Genomic DNA, 18,464 nt, shown 5'->3' on the forward strand with positions numbered 1-18,464 from the left:
GCCAGGTGCTTCAGAGAGAATGAACAGAACAGATAATCATCAAATGATTCACCTCGTCACCCATTCCCCGCTTCTGGCAAACAGAGGCTAGAGACACTATCCCTGTCCATCCTGCCTGTGACACTGGCAGATGAGGTGTTAGCTCTTGCAAAAACCCCCATGTCTTCATTGAACAGCGACAAACGCATAGCTGGAATCAGTCTGACTCACCTGTGTTAGTATTAGATATTAGGATTATAAGAACATGTTTAGACTTTATTGAACGCTTTATTGAGTTGCTGCCTGGGTTAATATCTGACTAGCTGCATTGTGAGCCTCTGTGGCTCTGTAAATCACCAGACAGGAGAGAGACTTTACCTATGTGAAGTGCTGACTGGCAGCCGAATGCATTACACCCTGCCTGGCAGGAAAGGTCCATCAACACCAGAGAGACTATTATGGGATGTTAAAGAAGACATAAGGTGGTTGTTGTGCTCTTGACTTCCCATTAGCTGAGTCTGCAGTTCAGAGCACATGGCAGGAAGAGGATGAAAAAACCCATACAGAAGGAACTGATTCTTTGACTCTGGGGGGCAAAGTTTTTAGGCATAAGCATGAGATCCCCAGCTGATTAGCTGAGGTTAGTCCTAAAGAATATGTAGAGCTTGCTTATTATAGAAGCTTCTATTATCTTTCGAAATTTAAGACTGTAACTTGTCTGCATCTGGATGATTAGCTGCTGTGACAGGGCAAGGCCAGATGGCTATAGGAAAGTAGTGATAACAGGTACATTAGCCCCAGGCTAAATAAATTCCTGTTACCATGGTAACCAAATGACAGTTGCTCCAGGTTAATCAAGACACCTGAGGCCAATTAATATCCTTCCAGAAAGCCGTGGAGATAGCTAGGTTGATTGAGACACCTGAAGCCAATCAGGGGCTGGCTGAAACTAGTTAAAGACCTCCCAGTTAGGCAGATGGGTGTGCACTGTGGGAGTGACTGAGCAGCACACACCAGACCAGGCCCAAGGAAGGAAGCCAGCCCTGAGGTAAGGGTGAAGTGAAGCCTGAGGAAGTGGGGGCTGCTGTGGGGAAGTAGAACAGGGAATTGTATGTGTCCTGTTTCTAAAAGGTCAGATACCACAGCTGATACTATTAGGGTCCCTGGGCTGGAGCCTAGAGTAGAGGGGGGTCCTGAGCTCCCCACTTTGCTCCCTGGATTAATCACTGAGACTGGGAGACAACAGGGACTTTGCAAGGGAGGGTAGCTTTGCCTCCCCTCCCTTGCTGGCTTACGATGAAAATGGCTCAGTGGGCTGTGATACCTGTCCCTACAGAGAAGGGCTACGTGAAGGGTCACAGTGAGCCTCTGAGGCTAGTGAAATCCACCAGGAAATGCAGGGCCCATGGAGACAAGGACAGAGCTTTGTCACACTGCTTTAACTTTGTAAACAACTCTCATTTCCTTTCAAATAAATCTTAATACAGGTTATGACAGGACTGGCTACAAGTGTTGTCTTTGTTGGGACATCTAAGAGTCATCTGACCTAAGGAAGTGACTGGTCCTTTGGGACTGGCAGTAACCTGAACATTGCTGTGATTCAGGGGATAAGGCAGGGGTTCTCAACCATGAGTCTGGGGCTCCTGGGGGACCATGAGCAGCTTTCAGGGGGCTGCCAAGCAAGGTCGGCATTAGACTCACTGAGGCCCAGGGCACAAAGCTGAAGTCCCAGCGCATGGGGCTGAAATCTGGGCCACTGAGCCCCACAACCCAGGGCTGAAGCCGAAGCCTAAGCAATGGAGCTTTGTGGGGGTATGGGGCCCCAGGAAGTTGCCCTGTTTGCTACCCCCTTACACCAGCCCTGGCTATGATGTTATTAATATAACCTGTGACTGTATAGTTCATTGGTGCAACCACTGTTAGATATTTGCAGTAAATATTGTACAAAGGTTGTCGTGTAAGGGGTCTATGAAAAGGTTATAATTTGATGATGATGATGATACTACCTGTATGGGTGCATCATTTTTGCAGTCAAAGTTATGAATATTGGCTACGTTCTTGTACATCAATGTGTTTTCATTCTGAAGTAGCCTTAGTAAAGCATTAGGTCAGCTTCTTCAGAAAGGAATTTGCAAATCAAGTGCCCAATCAAGAAACACTTAAAGGACCTTGGTGGAAACTCCAATCCACATACCCTGGTGGGCCGGGCCAGTTTCTTTCCCTGCCACGTCCACGGGTCGGCCAATTGCAGCTCCCATTAGACGTGGTCGGCCATCGCAGGCCAATGGGGGATGCAGGAAGCGGCGCAGGTTGAAGGATGTGCTGCCTGCCACTTCCCACTGCCTCCATTGGCCTGGAGTGACAAACTGTGGCTAGTGGGAGCCACGATGGGCCAAACCTGCCAACATCACAGGTAAACAAACCGGCCTGGTCTGCCAGGGTGCTTACCCTGGTGAGCTGCGTGCCAAAGGTTGTCGATCCCTGAGCTAAAATATTTAAAAGACAAGTCAGTTGAAAATATAGTGGTGCAAGAACAAAGTAACATCACTTCCCATTGTTACACAGCTTCCAGGTGCTGGAGGCTGTGATTCCCTGTCGTTAATATGGTTATTGGTCTTAAATCTCCCCATGGCCAGTCAGAGACAGACACTTACCTGTGTCGCTCCCCAGCCCCCATTGCAGCGTCTCTGTGGGAAGGAGAAGATGGGAGAGGTGAGAATTCAGGCCCTCACATTCATGGAGAAATCCCCATTGCGTATTAATGGAATTGCTGTTAACTATGAGATGGTGACAGAGATCAGAGGCCAATAACGCAGCCGCTGCAGACAGAGCCAGCCTCACAGGGCTGCTCCATGGTGAAGGGCGACTCGCTGAGCTGGGCTGTGAGAGGGAGCCAAGGATCAGTGACATCACTAGAGTCCCTGACTCCTCCCCAGGGTCAGGGTCGCTCTAACCAGAGGAGACGCCAGCCCCAGATTCCAATTCACCTTTGAATCCCAGCAGCACCTCCTGCAGCATGGCACTTTTCAGAGAGAAATCACCGAGTCTCTTCTCCAGCTCCACAAACGATGGCTCTGGCTTCCGAAACGTCCCGTCCTCCCTGCTGGGGAAAGGAGGGGTCAGAAATAGGCCTGATCCTCAGACCCTGAGCCCAGCAACCCCCAAACTTCACCAAACCTGGATCTGAGCTTTGTAGCCTGAAACAGTCAATGTCAGGGTGAGTCACCTCAGCCCTGTGCTCCCCGGAGAGATGGGAAGTGGGAAGACACTAAAGCAAGGAATGGAGACATTGTTCAGGAGCTCTCTCAGGGACGCTCTGGTTTTGTGGGGGGCAGAGACACCCCCTACGCTGGTTTACTGCAGGAACAAGGGGCACCAGCACGGGGATTACGTGGAAAGGGAGGAAACACAGACCAAAGAGTTGGCAGGTCCTACATGCTGATAGTGCCCAAAGACAGAGCCCAGGGCTCCAGCAGGGAATGAACGTGGGCCCTTTAATGCCAAAACCCCAGAACCCTTCAGCTGAAGCAGTAACCTTGGGGTGTCCAGCTCATTTGGCAGAGAGGGCCACGTTGCCGTGTCTGTTACGGCCAGTGGCCAGAGCATCAGGTTAGGACTCTGTGTCCTGCTCCATTCATACCAAAACACCCACTGCTCTCCATGGGACACTCAGGTACTAAGAACAAGGGGGGAATCTGCCTTTCGGATGGGAAATAAAATTTTAGTTCTTAGTATTTTGCCAAGTCTTTGTTTGTCACACACAGTGTCACTCAGGAGGAAAACAGCCTCCTCCTGGACACACTATAGGGCCTTGCTGGTTCTTCCCTGTGTTTCCCTTCCTTTCCCACCCTCCTTTCTCCATTTCTCTCTTGCTTCCTTGTCCTTGTGTCTCTCCTCTCTTCTTCCCTCCCTACAGTAACCCCCTATTCTCACCTCACAAAGGCTTCACTCCTGCCCTCTACCCCATTCCATCTGCTCAAGTGATCAGCCAGGAAACACTCCTGCCATTTCAGTTGATGCCACCATGACATTAACAGGGGACAGGAGAGTTCACACTCTCAGAGCTATGGCTTCAGGCTGCTGGCAGCCCCAGCAAGGCAATGTTACCGAAATATCGGGTCTGCCTAGCTGAGAGCCAATTAACAGCCTGACAGGGATAAGGAAAAATGCTTTATTCTGCAGAAAAAGGAGAGCCTGTACCTTGGTACAAAAGACTTTGTCTTACACAAATTTCACAAACCTTTTATACACATTCAGACAAAGACCCTTGTGTGTTAGTACTTGATTGGTAAGTGTAAAATCTCATGCTTCTGTTATCTGGGTAGTACTGACTGGTCTAGAGCAGGATCTTCCTGCTTTGAGGCAGAGGAAAAGAGATAGTGAAAAAATGCAAGCTACTGTGTCCATGAGCAGTACTTACTCCCCCCCCACCTACTGGCCGCTTGTAATCTATTAAGGGGGGTCAGCCAGCTTTCACAATCCCCCCCTTCGGGCCTGGTAAGCCCAGATTGTCAAGCCCGTTACGTAATTTACGATCAAGCTGAAGAGACAGGTATTGAGTTGTTTTACGGACAGCAGAACCTTTACAGCATTATACAGACATTTTGCGCATTGTATTACTATCCAAACAATACATAGGAAGAACAGACAGAAAATAATCCATTTAACAATTGTACGGAAAAGGCCAGTAAACCATGACCCAAGGTCTGGGAGAAGGTCCTCAAAATTAAAGGTATGATCAAGAGATACAGCATGAAAAACAACAGCCGCGTTCTTAATAGCCTGTAAATCCTGTTCAATTAAGCCAGAGTGATTAACAGAAAAGCAACATTTTTTTCCCCGAAGTGAGCACAAGCCCCCCCTAATTCAGCATTCATGGCATCTAGCACATGTCTATTTTGCAAAGTCACTTCTGCTACTTCATCAATCTCTCGTTGCAACTTTTGGAAAGCGTCTATTGATGTATTAGCTGCTTTTTCAAGCTCTGCAGAAATATTTACAACTGCTCTCTCTAGTTCAGCTACCCCCAACCCAGGAATGAATGCACGGACAAAGGAATGAAATCCTGTCTGCCTAGCAACTAAGGGATTCTCGGCGCGCTTGATTCTAGTCTTTATGGAGGGGGTAAAAAGCTTGTGAGAATAGCTCCCCAGGTTGAGGATCTGACTAGAATTTAACGTGGTGTTAATTTGAACATCAGGCAATACCCGGGCCACACCACACCGACCCCGCCAGCCAGGAGGGAGAGCTTTATAAGTGCTATGACCACAGATAAAATACAAGCCAGGGGTCTCCAAATAGAGGGTAAGGGTATTACCCGTGACTTCGTGGCGTTGGGTCACTAATACATCCCACTGCTGGGGGGTACCTACCATGTGGTCTTGGCATCTCCAATGGGAGATATTTATGCATCCTAGGCATGGGTAGCATTTAGGATGCCCTCATAATACATAACAGCAAACAAAGTAGCTGTAAAACTTGCAAGTGATCCCATGGGCTGTGGGCATCCAGACATTTTTTGAAGGGATGGGTGAGGCAACACAATGCCAGAATAAACATCCATAAAAAGGAATGAGTACTATTCACGGGGTCCAGCGGGAGAAAAGAGGGGATCCATTTCCCTTGACAAAGAATGCCTGTTTCCCTTACAGTAAAGGCCCCGTCTAGGACGCAAGGGAGTTTCTGGGCATTCTCAGAAATATTCACAGGGGGAAATGTCCCAGTCTCAATATCAAACCGAAGGGTTTGGTCACAGGCCTCAAGGGAAAGGTAGCCTACCTCTTTCCCAATCCCCTTAGTATTTTCCAAACAAAGGGGCAGGTTATACCCAATCCCAAGGATATCAAAAAGATGGACCCCTTTAGCTTCCCAGCAATAATACCAAACTTCAGACACCTTCCCGTATTTATCATACTGGTATTCCCCTGCCCAGGCCCATTCAGTTTTTCATACTACCTGCAAGGAGAGTACTTCAGAGAGATTTGCAGGAACAGCCCACAACACTATTCTGTCTTCAGAACGAATTTGGTGGCGCAGCCAGCAATCAGACAGGTGTCCCAATATAGCCAGTCGCTGTAAGGACTCAATTGCTGGGTGGGGGTTGGCATGTATAAAGGGCAAACGGGAAACAAGTAACCATTGTATCACTCCCCAGAAATTCATAGTCAGTAAAGTCTCAGGACTTATTCTGTCAGAACAGGAGCTTCAGTCCCTTGAGAGGCTCAGCCTTCCAGGTATCGTCTGCTTCTGGCTCCTCTGGGTCGCGGTGGGAAAAGCAGGCGGGGCTCCCTCGAGGTCCAGAGCCGTCTGCTTCTGGCCCCGGCCTAGGGGCTAGCTTGACTCGGGTGTGATGAATCCAAGTGTTTCTCTCCCATACCCGAACTGCAGTGTGAGAAGTAAGGAGGACCTGGAAAGGGCCCGCCTACCGGGGCTGGAGAGGCTTGTGTTTCCACTCTTTCACATAGACCCAGTCTCCTGGAGTGATCCGATGGGCAGGGACATCAGCAGGTAGGGACTGAAATTGAGCTGCATACCTGTGGAGAGAGGTGAGAGTAGTTTGGAGGGAAACAATACATCTGGTTAGTTCCTCGTCACCCCAGGTGGCTAAATCAGTCACAGGTCCTGAATCAGCAAATCCGATGTATGGCCTGCCAAATAAAAGTTCAAAGGGTGAGAGACGGAGCCGGCTTCTGGGGGCAGTGTGAACTGCCAAAAGGGCCAAAGACAAGGCTTGAAGCCATTTTAGCCCAGTCTGAGCACACAGTTTAGAGTTAAAGTTTCAAAGTCTGATTCATTCTTTCCACTTGTCCCGAAGATGGTGGTCTCCAAGGTGTATGTAAAAGCCAGGTAATACCTAGGGCTTTTGCAAGGGCTTGAATAACCTGGGCAGTAAAATGAGTTCCTTGGTCAGAGTCAATAGACCTAGGAGGGCCAAACCTAGGAATGACATGGTTCAGTAGGGTTTTCCCCACCTCTAAGGCAGTTGCTCGTCTCGTTGGGAATGCCTCAACCCAACCAGTCAGTTGGCGCACAATTACAAGAAGGTATTTGTAGCCTTGACACTTAGGCATTTCTGAATAATCAATCTGGAGTCGTTCAAAAGGCGTGTATGCCCATAATCTGGCTCCAGGGGGGCCTTTAGGTTCCCCCCGTGGATTAAATTTTGCATAGATACCACAGATAGTAAGGACTCTTTTAGCTTCCTGGAACACTCCAGGGGCATACCAAAGTCTATTTACAGTAGCCGCCATAGCCTCCATCCCACCGTGCATTTCCTGGTGCAGTCTAAGTAGGGCAGGCCGCAAAGCAGCGCGGGGCAATGCCTTTCTTCCATCTGGTAGTTGCCACTCCCCCTGTGGCATCCGGGTGGCTCCCATACTCTCCCAATGCTTAACTTCTAATGGCTCAGAGGTAAAAGGAACCAGAACTGGAGTTGGTGGAAGAGAGGACGTGAGTGCCATCTGATGGGCAACATAGGGCTATAGGGAAGCTGCTTTTGAAGCTGAATCGGCCAGTCGTTTGCCACAGACAGTGGGATCATTCCCTTTCTGATGGGCCCGTACATGGATGATAGCAACCTGAGATGGCAAATGAATGGCTTCCAATAGTTTCAGAATCAAGGGCCCATGTGTAATCTTTGTGCCACTGGAGGTGATAAACCCGCGTTCCACCCACAGTTGGCCTGTGGCGTGACAAACACCAAAGGCATATTTCGAGTCAGTATATATGTTCACCGAATGACCTGCTGCCAGCTCACATGCTCGGGTGAGGGCTACCAATTCTGCTGCCTGGGCTGAGGTGGAGGGTCCCAAGGGAGCAGACTGCAATACATCAAACTGAGTAGTTACTGCGAATCCAGATACCTGTTGGCCCTCCACGACTCATGCAGAGCCATCTGTGTACAGCTCCAGGTCAGCATTTGGAATGGGCACATCTGAGAGATCTGGACGAGGTTTTTCCTGATGTTGCACGACCTGAAGGCAATCATGTGAGGTCTCATGTTCATTGTCCGGGAAAGACAACAGGGTAGCAGGGTTCAAGGTATGGCACTGTTCAATTTTCAAATTGGTCCTAGATAACAAAGAAACTTCCAAGTGTGTTAGTCTCTGACTGGTTAAATGCTGAGTGCCCCTCCGGATCAACAGCTGTTGGGCTGCATGTGGGGTCTGTAGGGTCATCGGATGGCCCAAGGTAATCTTTTCTGCTTGGGGTACCAGGAAACCAGCAGCTACCACTGCTCGGAGGCAGCCAGGAAAGCCTTGTGCTACAGCATCCAATTTTTTGGAATAATAAGCCACAAGTCATTCCTTAGGCCCAAAGGTCTGCATAAGTACACCAGAGGCCACCCCTAGCCGCTCATGTACACAAAGAACAAAAGGCTTTGAATAATCGGAGAGTCCAAGGGCTGGGGCTGAGGCCAAAGCTGTTTTAATTCCCTGGAAGGCTTTTATAGCCCCAGAGTCCCAATGTAGGGGTTCCTCGGCATCATGAGTGATCTGTGCAAAAAGGGGTTTTGCCATTTCTCCAAGACCTGGAATCCAGAAACGGCAAAATCCTGCAAGGCCTAAAAATCCTCGCATTTCATGTTTTGTCTCTGGTTGGGGAATATTAAGGATTGACTGGATACGGAGGCTGGATAACGCTCGATGCCCTGGAGTGAGCACATAACCAAGACAGATGACCTTATCTTTAGCAAACTGAAGCTTAGAAGGAGATACTTTATGCCCCCTCTCTGCCAAGCAGTTTAACCGGCAAATAGTATCCATTTCACATGTTACCTGATCCGGGGAACAAACTAAGACATCATCCACATACAAAAGATACGTAGACCCACCTGGTAAGTTGATATCAGCCAGATCACGTGCCAGGATGGAGGAGAAAATAGCTGGGGATTCAACATATCCCTGGGGTAGCCGAGTCCAGGTCAGTTGTTCTGCTCTCCCAGTCTCTGGATCCGTCCATGTAAATGCCAAGATATCCCAGCTGTCCTGATCTAGAGGAATACTGAAAAAGGCATTACACAGATCTATTACTGAATAACAAGCAGTACCTGCTGGAATGGCAGTCAGGATTGTATGAGGGTTAGGTACCACATTGTGTCTAGCCTGCACAATTTTATTCACTGCACGCAAGTCCTGGACAAATCGGTATACTGGTTTTCCCTCTGAATCCAGGCCAGGTTTTCTAACAGGCAAAATGGGAGTGTTAAAAGGAGATTCAGTATGAACGAGCACTCCCAACAGTAGGAATGTGTTGATAAGATCCCAGAGGCCCAGCAGAGCTTCTTGGGGGATTGGGTACTGCCGGATTTGAGGAATGTCAATGTCTCGCTTCAGGGTTATTCATACAGGCTCTGTCTGGAGGGTGCCAAGGTCTGTTTTGGAAGTGCCCCACAGGGAGGCGTGTACCTCTTGTCTGAGTCATTCAGGCAGAATCGGGTCCTCGGCAGCCTAGCTTAATGTGGCACATAGCTGGGGGAGCTGACCCTGAGGCAATCGAAGAATGATTTTATCATCTGTAAAGAAAATCTGAGCACGTAATTTATACAGCAAGTCTCTTCCCAAGAGATTAACTGGGCGGTCAGGAACCAGCAAAAATGCATGGGAGGCTGAGACACTAGAAATTTCTACAGCAGCCTCCTGCAATACAGGACACTCAAACGGCTTTCCGCCTATACCCAGTACCGGAATGCTTTTATCTGTAAGGTTTCCTTCTTTTTGCTTAGCAGTAACAGTGGAAAGGGCAGCCCCAGAGTCCAGAAGACAAGAATAGACGTTTCCTCCCAAAGTTAAACGGACCTGCGGGTCAGTGGAGGAATAAACATAAGTGGTAAAGTCATTCGAATAGGTAATATGTGAACCCCCGGGTCGCCGTCATTCCTCACTATTGACAGCATCTGTTCTGTCCACAGTCATCTGTTATTTAGTTCGGGGCTGTAGTCGGGTACGTCGGTTTGGGCACTCTCTTTTCCAGTGACCAAGTTGCTTACAGTAGTGACATATCTCATCAGCACGGCTTGGGGCCCCCCCTTTTCCGCTTTTGGTTGCCACCTGGGGGGTCCCCGCCTCCCACCTTGTCTCTCACTCCCCATGTTTACAAGGGCTGCTAGCATTCTCACTTGTTTGGTCTCTTGAACTTTGATACACCCGGGTGGCTATGCTTACCAGTTCCTCCAGAGATTTTCCCTCAGCCCCCTCGAGCTGCTGCAACCGCTTCTTAATATCTGGAGCTGACTGTGAGATAAAAATAAGCCTGACCGTGGACTGTGTGTCCGCAGCCTTGGGATCTATATTAGTAAAAGTACAAAATGCTTTACAAAGTCTCTCATAAAAATCAGAAGAGTGTTCTTCTTTCCCTTGCACAGTATTATGGACTTTAGACCAATCTAGAGTTCTGTCTCCTACTAGTTTTATACCTGTCAAAATATGGGTTAGGAATTTCTTTAAGTTTGCCTGGTGGGCTGAATTATTTGGGTTCCATTGAGTAGGGTTAGTAAGAGCTATAATAGCGCATCCATCACCGGCTGCCTCCGCAGCCTCCCTGGCCCCTCTTAGGACCCGTTCCTTCTCCTCCGTGCGCAGTAGGCAATCTAAAAGTTGGCCCACGTCCTGCCAATCAGGATTATGAAATTGAAAAAAGGCACGGAATTGCCTGTGAATGATGTCCGGGTCGTCTCTAAGGCGAGGCGTAGTGTTTTGCCAGTTCATAAGATCTGCAGTAGTAAAAGGGACATGGACATAACGGTCTATCACATTCCCATCCGTTGTGGGGACTGGGATGGTCTGAAGGGGTGCCTGAATATTAACTGCTTCTGCCCTATAGACAGCTCCCTGTCTCGTACGAGACGGACTAAAGACAGCGGTCAGAGAAGAAGTGTCCCCACCACCTGTTGCTCCACTAGTTAGCTCACTGGCTTGAATTGTGGCTTCCTCAATTTTTCTGGGTGGGACCTGTCCTGATACACCTGCTGTCCCAGGCTTTGTAGAGGAGGATACCGAATCCACCACAGGCAATGGTGCTACCGCCGAAGGTGGCCACGGTCTGGGGCAATACATGGGGGAAATATCCTCCCGACAATCAGCTTCGTGAGGGGCAGACTCTTTCGGGAATAGAGAGGCCTGAATGTGCAATGGTGAGCCTCATCGTCCCACAAAAACCAATAATCCATTTGACCTGGCGCTTGATCCTCCAATATCAGGGCAAAGGGGTTAATGAGTCGGGATATCAAAGGAGCCAAACTCGGGCCATGCAGTTCCCAGGACTGGCCAATCCTTGGTGCAAAATTGTAAAAAGCGCTTCCTTGTCATCCCTTTTTGAACACCGGGTAGGGGCCATTTACTTAACATATAATCTAAAGGACTATCCTTAGAGGGTTCAACCAGAGACCCACCCATCTGTCTGCTGACACTCAAACAGAAAAGAGAATTACACAGAGAGCAGAGGGAATTACAGTCTAAGCCAGGCTTTCCCACTTCTATACACTGACCGCTACAGGGGACGGGACAGAAGGATCTCAATTCAACCTCAGAGCTTCCTCGCACACATGGCTTCCATTCCAAGGAATTATGAACGAGAGATTCAATTCTGCCCACACTCCTAATGCCCAAAATTATACAGAGCAGAAAAACAACAGTAACCGGTTAAACAGAACAGAACCAGAACCAGATAGTGCACCAGAATCAGATAACCAGATAAGAGGCCCGCCTCTAACCAGAACCAGATAGTATTTCCTTATCCTATTAGGGCTCACCTTATTGGATCACGAACCCCAGGAGCCGCGGAGAAGTGAGGAAGAGGGGTTAAGCACCCCAGTGGCGCCGCTCCTAGTTCGTAGCAGCTGTCTGGAGTCCAATGTCCGAGCTAGGAGAGTCCCGTCTGGAGTCGCCAGAAGCTGTTACCGAAATATCGGGTCTGCCTAGCTGAGAGCCAATTAACAGCCTGACAGGGATAAGGAAAAATGCTTTATTCTGCAGAAAAAGGAGAGCCTGTACCTTGGTACAAAAGACTCTGTCTTACACAAATTTCACAAACCTTTTATACACATTCAGACAAAGACCCTTGCGTGTTAATACTTGATTGGTAAGTGTAAAATCTCATGTTTCCCTTATCTAAGTAGAACTAACTGGTTTGGAGCAGGATCTTCCTGCTTGGAGGCAGAGGAAAAGAGATAGTGAAAAAATGCAAGCTACTGTGTCCATGAGCAGTATTTACTCCCCCCCCCCACCTACTGGCCACTTGTAATCTATTAAGGGGGCTCAGCCAGCTTTCACAGCAACACTGTCTCTGTTTACACGGGGGAGGTGCTGAGGGCCAGCAACTCACTTTAACAAATGTGAAGGCTGAGATTCTGCGCCCTCGGAATACGTGACCCGGCCACATCAGTCCAGGAGACAGACCTGGTCTGTCCTATCGGCCCTGTGTCTAGCAGCCCTGCTGTGACCTCATGAGCGATCGGACAGTAACCGGCTCTTCTCCTACCTGCGTCAGCCACTAGGGGAGCCAGAATCACACGCTCCAAGGGCAGGGGGCAGCTTCCTATTCAGTGCAGTTATCAAACCTAGCGGCCCATGAGGGGGAGCGAAATGGAGCCCAGGACTTACCTGCCCCCAGTGCTCCCAGCACCCTAAAGAGGGAGAGAAAGAGGAGGCTGTCAGGGGGAGTGTCCCTGGGTGGGGAGGCCTCCTGCTCTGAAGGGGTCACCACTGAAGCCTTGGGCAGTAGGGGAATTTCAGGTTTACATTCCCAGAGCAGCTGTGCTCCCCCCCACCCTCCACCAGGGACTTTCCCCTACACAGCCCCAGCAATCCCTTCGGGCAGGTCACCACTGTGGAAAACTTATCCCCGGCCACTTTACAGGCAGAAGCTATTTCTCTGCATTGAGAATCAAATTCCTCCCAGTGCTGAGAGACCCAGAAGGCCCCTGGCCCCACTAAACCCATTAACCTGCCGTGAGAGTGGCCTTAGGCCTGGCTCGGGACCTCAGCATGGTGGGGGAGGGGATTTCACCCTCCAAGTGCAAATGCAGAGTCATTTCCAAGAGAGAAGGTCTTGGGGCTGCAGCATCCTGGACTCCCAGGGTCCATCCCTGGCACCGCTGCCAGACTCACTGCCCCTCCCTCTGCCTCACTTTCCCCATTTGTCCCAGAAGGATAATGCCCCTGACCCCACTGTGTAAAGTGCCTTGGGGTCTAGGGCTCAGAAGCGCCTATAGAAACACTGCGTATGATCACTGCAATGACAGCCTGACCTGCAGGGGTTCGCTCAGCGGCTGCTGCCCCTTCTCTCCTCCTCTCTCGCTGAGCAGGGAAATCTCCGAGGACAGGCTGCAGACGCCCTCATCCCTCCTCTGGACAATGGCTCTCTCTAGCTCCTTCAGCTGGGACAGCAGCCGCTGCTCCTGCTCCTCCAGAAATCCTCACAGCTCCTTCCACTCCCAGACAATCTTCTGCCTCTCGACTTCTGTCTGTTTCTGCAACAGGGAGAGGGCAGCTCAGTAACAGGGGAACATAGAATATAAGAGCGTCCAGATTGGGTCAGACCAAAGGCCCATCTAGCCCGGTATCCTGTCTTCTGACAGTGGCCAATGCCAGGTGCCCCTGAGGGAATGAACAGAACAGGGAATCATCAAGTGATCCATCCCCTGCCGCCCATTCCCAGCTTCTGGTAAACAGAGGCTAGGGACACCATCCCTGCCCATCCTGGCTAATAGCCACTCATGGACCTGCCCTCCATGCACTTCTCTAGTTCTTTTTTGAACCCTGTTAAGTGTCTTGGCCTTCACAACATCCTCTGGCAAGGGGTTCCACACGTTGACTGTGTGTTGTGTGAAGAAAATACTTCCTTTTGTTTGTTTTAAACCTGCTGCCTATTCATTTCACTGGATGACCCCTAGTTCCTGTGTTATGAGGAGTAAATAACACATCCTTATTTACTTTTGCCACACGAGTCATGATTTTATAGACCTCTACATATCCCCCTGTAGACGGGTTCAGCCGGGGCTCGACCCTCCCTGAGGGGGAGGGGAGCCACACCAGCCTCACTGTCTTCCCTGCATTTACAATCCGCTCTGGCCTTTCGGCAGGGCAGAGCAGTGGCAGAGTCAAAAGGGGCCCAGCCCTTGGTTTGGGCAGGGCACCAAACACAGTAACAAGCAGCTCTGTCCCTCTGGAGCAGAGCAGAGCAGTGGTAGAGTCAAAAGGGGCCCAGCCCTTGGTCCGGGTGGGGCGCCAAACACAGTAACAAACAGCTCTGGCCCTTTGGAGCAGGGCAGAGCTGTGGCAAAGTCAAAGGGGGCCCAGACTTTGGTTCGGCCTGGGCACCAAACACAGTTATAACGGCTCTAGCCTCTTCAACTGGGAAGAGGGGGAATCTGCCACCGGGTTACAGGTGGCAGGGGGAATGCAGGCCCACCCACTCCTCTGTGTTCCAGCCCAGGGCCCTGGTAGTGGCTGTCACCGCTACCGGTGGTCAGTGGGGTCCTGACCGAAACACAGTGACATGGGCAACGGTAGCTCTGCAGCCTGACTGAAGTCAGCTGCCCCCGGGCTACTTCCTAATTCCCCCTCTACTCCTATCTGGTCCAGGGACGTCCAGGACCATCGGTTCCTCCCAATCCAGGCTGGGTGGCAGGTCCAGTAAGGTTTCAGGGAATGAGGGCCAAGCCTGGTCTGGGGGACCCTCGTCATAGTAGGGCCGAGGCAGCGCTGGCGGCCCCTTGGGGCCGTAGTTGGGCCGAGGCAGCGCTGGCGGCCCCTCGGGGCCGTAGTTGGGCCGAGGCAGCGCTGGCGGCCCCTCGGGGCCGTAGTTGGGCCGAGGCAGCGCTGGCGGCCCCTCGGGGCCGTAGTTGGGCCGAGGCAGCGCTGGCAGCTCCTGGTCTCAACCTCTGGCTTGGGCAGCCTCCCAGTCACGAGCAGCGGCAGGCACATCTGTTCCTGCCAGTGGCCGAGCGGCAACTGAAGGCTGGGGCCTGGCTTTTATTCTTCCGGGTCGCCGCCTCACTCTCTGAGGGGCGGGACTTCCGCCCAGCGGCCCCGCCCCCGTGGATGACTGACGGGGCTCGACCCTCCCTGAGGGGGAGGGGAGCCACACCGCCTCGCTACACCCCCGCTTAGTTGTCTCTGGTCCAAGCTGAACAGTCTCAGGCTTTGTCTATACTGGCACTTCTCTCCTGCCAACAAACAGCAGCTACACTGCGCACCTGTCAGCAGCACGGCTGCAGTGGCACAGTCGTGTCGCTAAAAGCTGTGGAGTGCAGCCAGAGGGTCAGTCTTATTAATCTCTCCTCATACAGAAGCTGTTCCGTATCTTTCACCATTTCTGCTGACCTTCTCTGAACCTTTTCCAATTCCAATGTATCTTTTTTGAGATGAGGCTACCAGATCTGCACGCAGTATTCAAGATGTGGGCATACCATGGATTTATATAGAGGCAATAGAAGATTTTCTGTTTTATTATCTATCCCTTTCCTAACAATTCCCAATATTCTGTTTGCTTTTTTGACCTGCTGCTGCAGATTCAGTGGATGTTTCCAGAGAACTATCCACAGTGACTCCAAAATCTCTTTCTTGAGTGGTAACAGCTAATTTAGACCCCATCATTTTATGTCTATTTGATATTATCTTGGCCAATGTGCTTTACATTGCATTTATCAACACTGAAATTCATCTGCTCGGTAACTGGGGAAAATCATAAATGGGCCTCTGGGTGGGTGGCAGAGTTATTTACCAGAACATGAGATCTCTTGCAGTGAGTGATGGGAAGTTCATTTATCTCAGGAAGGGAGGAGGGATCAGGGCCGGGCTGAACTGTACATCATCAACAGGAGGGACACTTCTCCCCAAAACCTCATCAACTTGCACTGAGCCAAATCCTCCATTTCTGCAGCCCACATTTCATCTCCTTCCTCCCCATCCCCCCAGGAGCTAGAAAGGATCCCTAGTCACTGTGACATCTAGACAGCCCGTGGGCAGGGGCTCTGGGCTAACACAGACTGACCCTCTCCTGCCTAGCAGCCTCCTGCATCCTAAGGGCATCATGTTACCCCCATGTCTCACCCTGCAGGCTCCTTGGGCTCCAGTGGGAATGGGTCCCTGGCTGAGGCTGGCAGGGTGAGCCCTGCATTGACCAGGACATTCTTATGCCAGGCAAACCTAAGTTCGGGGGGGGGGTGCTCTGGGCACCTAGCAGCAGCTCCTCGATTTGCCACTCCTCCTCGGCTTTGGCTGCTTCTCTCTCTTTTACCAGAGGGGCCAGATGCTTTTGTGGTGCCTCCTGGGAGAAGCAGGGGAGGGAGGGTTAGAAGCTGCTGCAAACCTCCCAGCTGCCAGATTTCAGGGCCTCTCTTGCCCTGCAGATGCCTGTGTGGGGTTCCTGGGACTCAGACTGAGAGGAGATGGTGAAACAGAGAGCAGCTTTTCCAAAGGAAACGCAGGGCCCCAGGTTGCAGTGACAGGGGTGCAGCCCAACCCCCAGCTCCCCGGGGCCTCACCCACATCCCAAGCAGCCAACTTCAGACAGTCCTCCACTTTCCCCAGCGCCAGCCCCCAAAGCTCCCGCAGGGCCAGATCTGAACATGGAGCCCCCCAAACGTCCCCAACCCCCAGTCCTGACCCCCCAGCACACCCCAAACTCCCAGCTCCCCCACAGTCCCCACCCCCAGCCGCTCCCCCACAGCGTACCCCAAACTCCCAGCTCCCAGCAGCCCCACAGGCCCCATCCCCAGCAGCTCCCCGCCCAGCCTTGACCCCCCAGCGCACCCCAAACTCCCAGCTCCCCCACAGCCCCCATCCCCAGCTGCTCCCCCCAGCCAACCCCACAGCACACCCCAAACTCCCAGCTCCCCCACAGCCCCCATCCCCAGCTGCTGTCCCCAGCCCACCCCACCCCAAACTCCCAGCAGCCCCAAATCCCCCACTGACGCCCGGCTCTGACACCCCAGATCCCCCCCCCGGCTCTCCCTCCCCTCGCTCCCGGGCCCAGCCTGGGCTCCGAGCTCTGCAGCGGAGCCGCACTCTGGGCCCATCCTGAAGCTCCTGGCCCAGCCGCTCCCCAGCTCCGCCCCGCCCGGGACACTTGCCCCCCGCAGCCCCAGGCAGCCCCGCTCCGGTCGCGGGGAGCTCGGGGACCCCCCGGGCAGGGGGTGCACCAGGCAGCCAGACCTGTCCCCTCCTGGCAGGAGCGCGTCCACCCCAGGCATGTCCCTGCCCCCCGGGCCCAGCCCGCCCCACGCGTGTCCTCGCCCCATGCTGCCCCCGACCTCACTGCGCTGCCCCGCGGGCTGCAGGGCTGGAGCAGCCTCCGCACTGGGCTCCCGGCCCCGGCCATGGCCTCGCTGTCGGCACACAGCGACGGGGGCCAGGCCGGGAGGGCAGGAAGGGGCGGCTCCTCCCCGGGCCTGGCTCTGCCCCTGGGCCCCATGCAGGGGGGTTGGGACACGCAGGGAAGCGGGGACCCGCCTCAGCCCGGAGGGGGCAGGAGAGGGGCTGGTGCTGGTGCTGCTCAACCATCAGCCCAAGGAGCCCCCGTCTGAGAGTGCAGCCAGCACGTATCAGTTCAGTGCTGGAGATGGGACCGAGCATGTGTCAATCACCTGCCTCTAAAGCGTCTAAATCCCCTGGGCACAGCTCACCAGGGCACCACTTGGGAGCTGCCCTGGGAATAGATCCTGCAGAAAATCCCTCCCCACCCTCTGCTAGCTTGTGTTTGTTACAGCCCTGGAAATAACCCACTGCCTGCGTGTTCCCCGCAGAGAACAGAGGAGCAAATTCTCTCCCTGTTCACCCTTCCACAGCCATGAAAGGAAGGAATAAACCCACAGCAGCGCCCTGCCCCACAGAGTCCCCTCCTGTAAGGAGAGAGATGTGCAGTGACTAGGGCTCCAGCTCAGCGTCACCAGGTTTATATAACGTTTGGTGATGCCCAGAACAGGTCCAAGTCCTGCCCTTCCTTCCTCGCTCCCCCCAAAGCTCTGGAAGGGAGTCTGGGTACATGAGGAGCCCTCATCTCTCCGCGCTCAAATCCACAGCCCCAGAAAGAGTCTTCATTCCCCCACACCCTGATCCTCTGCCCCAGCCCTGAGTCCCCCCGCAGCATGAACCCCTCATCCACAGCCAGAGCCCTCAACCACCTGCACCCTAATCTTCTGCTCCAGCACTAAGCTCTGATCCCCTGCACCCTAATCTTCAACTCCAACCAGAGCCCTCATCCCCCCACACCCTAAACCTCTGCCCCAACCAGAGCCCTCATCCTTCCACGCCCTGATCCTCATTCCCAGCCAGAACCCTCATTCCTCTGCACCCTAATCGTCATCCCATAGCCAGACCCCTCATCCCCCTGCACCCTAATCCTCATCGCCAGACAGAGCACTCATCCCCCACAACCTGATCCTCTGCCCCGTCCCTCAGACTACTTCTACATCTCGAAACCCTCATCCTCATCCCCAACCCTCATCCCTACATAGCCTGATCCTCTACCCCAATTCTGAGCCC

General features: G+C 52.3%; 1 long non-coding RNA gene across 1 annotated transcript; it reads right to left on the reverse strand.

Moving 5' to 3' along the window:
* Positions 1 to 2,538: 2,538 nt before the first annotated feature.
* On the reverse strand, positions 2,539 to 13,419 carry LOC127041921 (uncharacterized). The gene is made up of 4 exons (XR_007771772.1): positions 13,226 to 13,419; positions 12,579 to 12,601; positions 2,967 to 3,079; positions 2,539 to 2,666 (listed from the first exon to the last, which is right to left on the reverse strand). It is a non-coding gene; the product is annotated as an uncharacterized LOC127041921 (long non-coding RNA).
* Positions 13,420 to 18,464: the final 5,045 nt, after the last annotated feature.

Source organism: Gopherus flavomarginatus, unplaced genomic scaffold (genome assembly GCF_025201925.1).
Source record: "Gopherus flavomarginatus isolate rGopFla2 unplaced genomic scaffold, rGopFla2.mat.asm U_1b, whole genome shotgun sequence".
Taxonomy (NCBI): domain Eukaryota; kingdom Metazoa; phylum Chordata; order Testudines; family Testudinidae; genus Gopherus; species Gopherus flavomarginatus.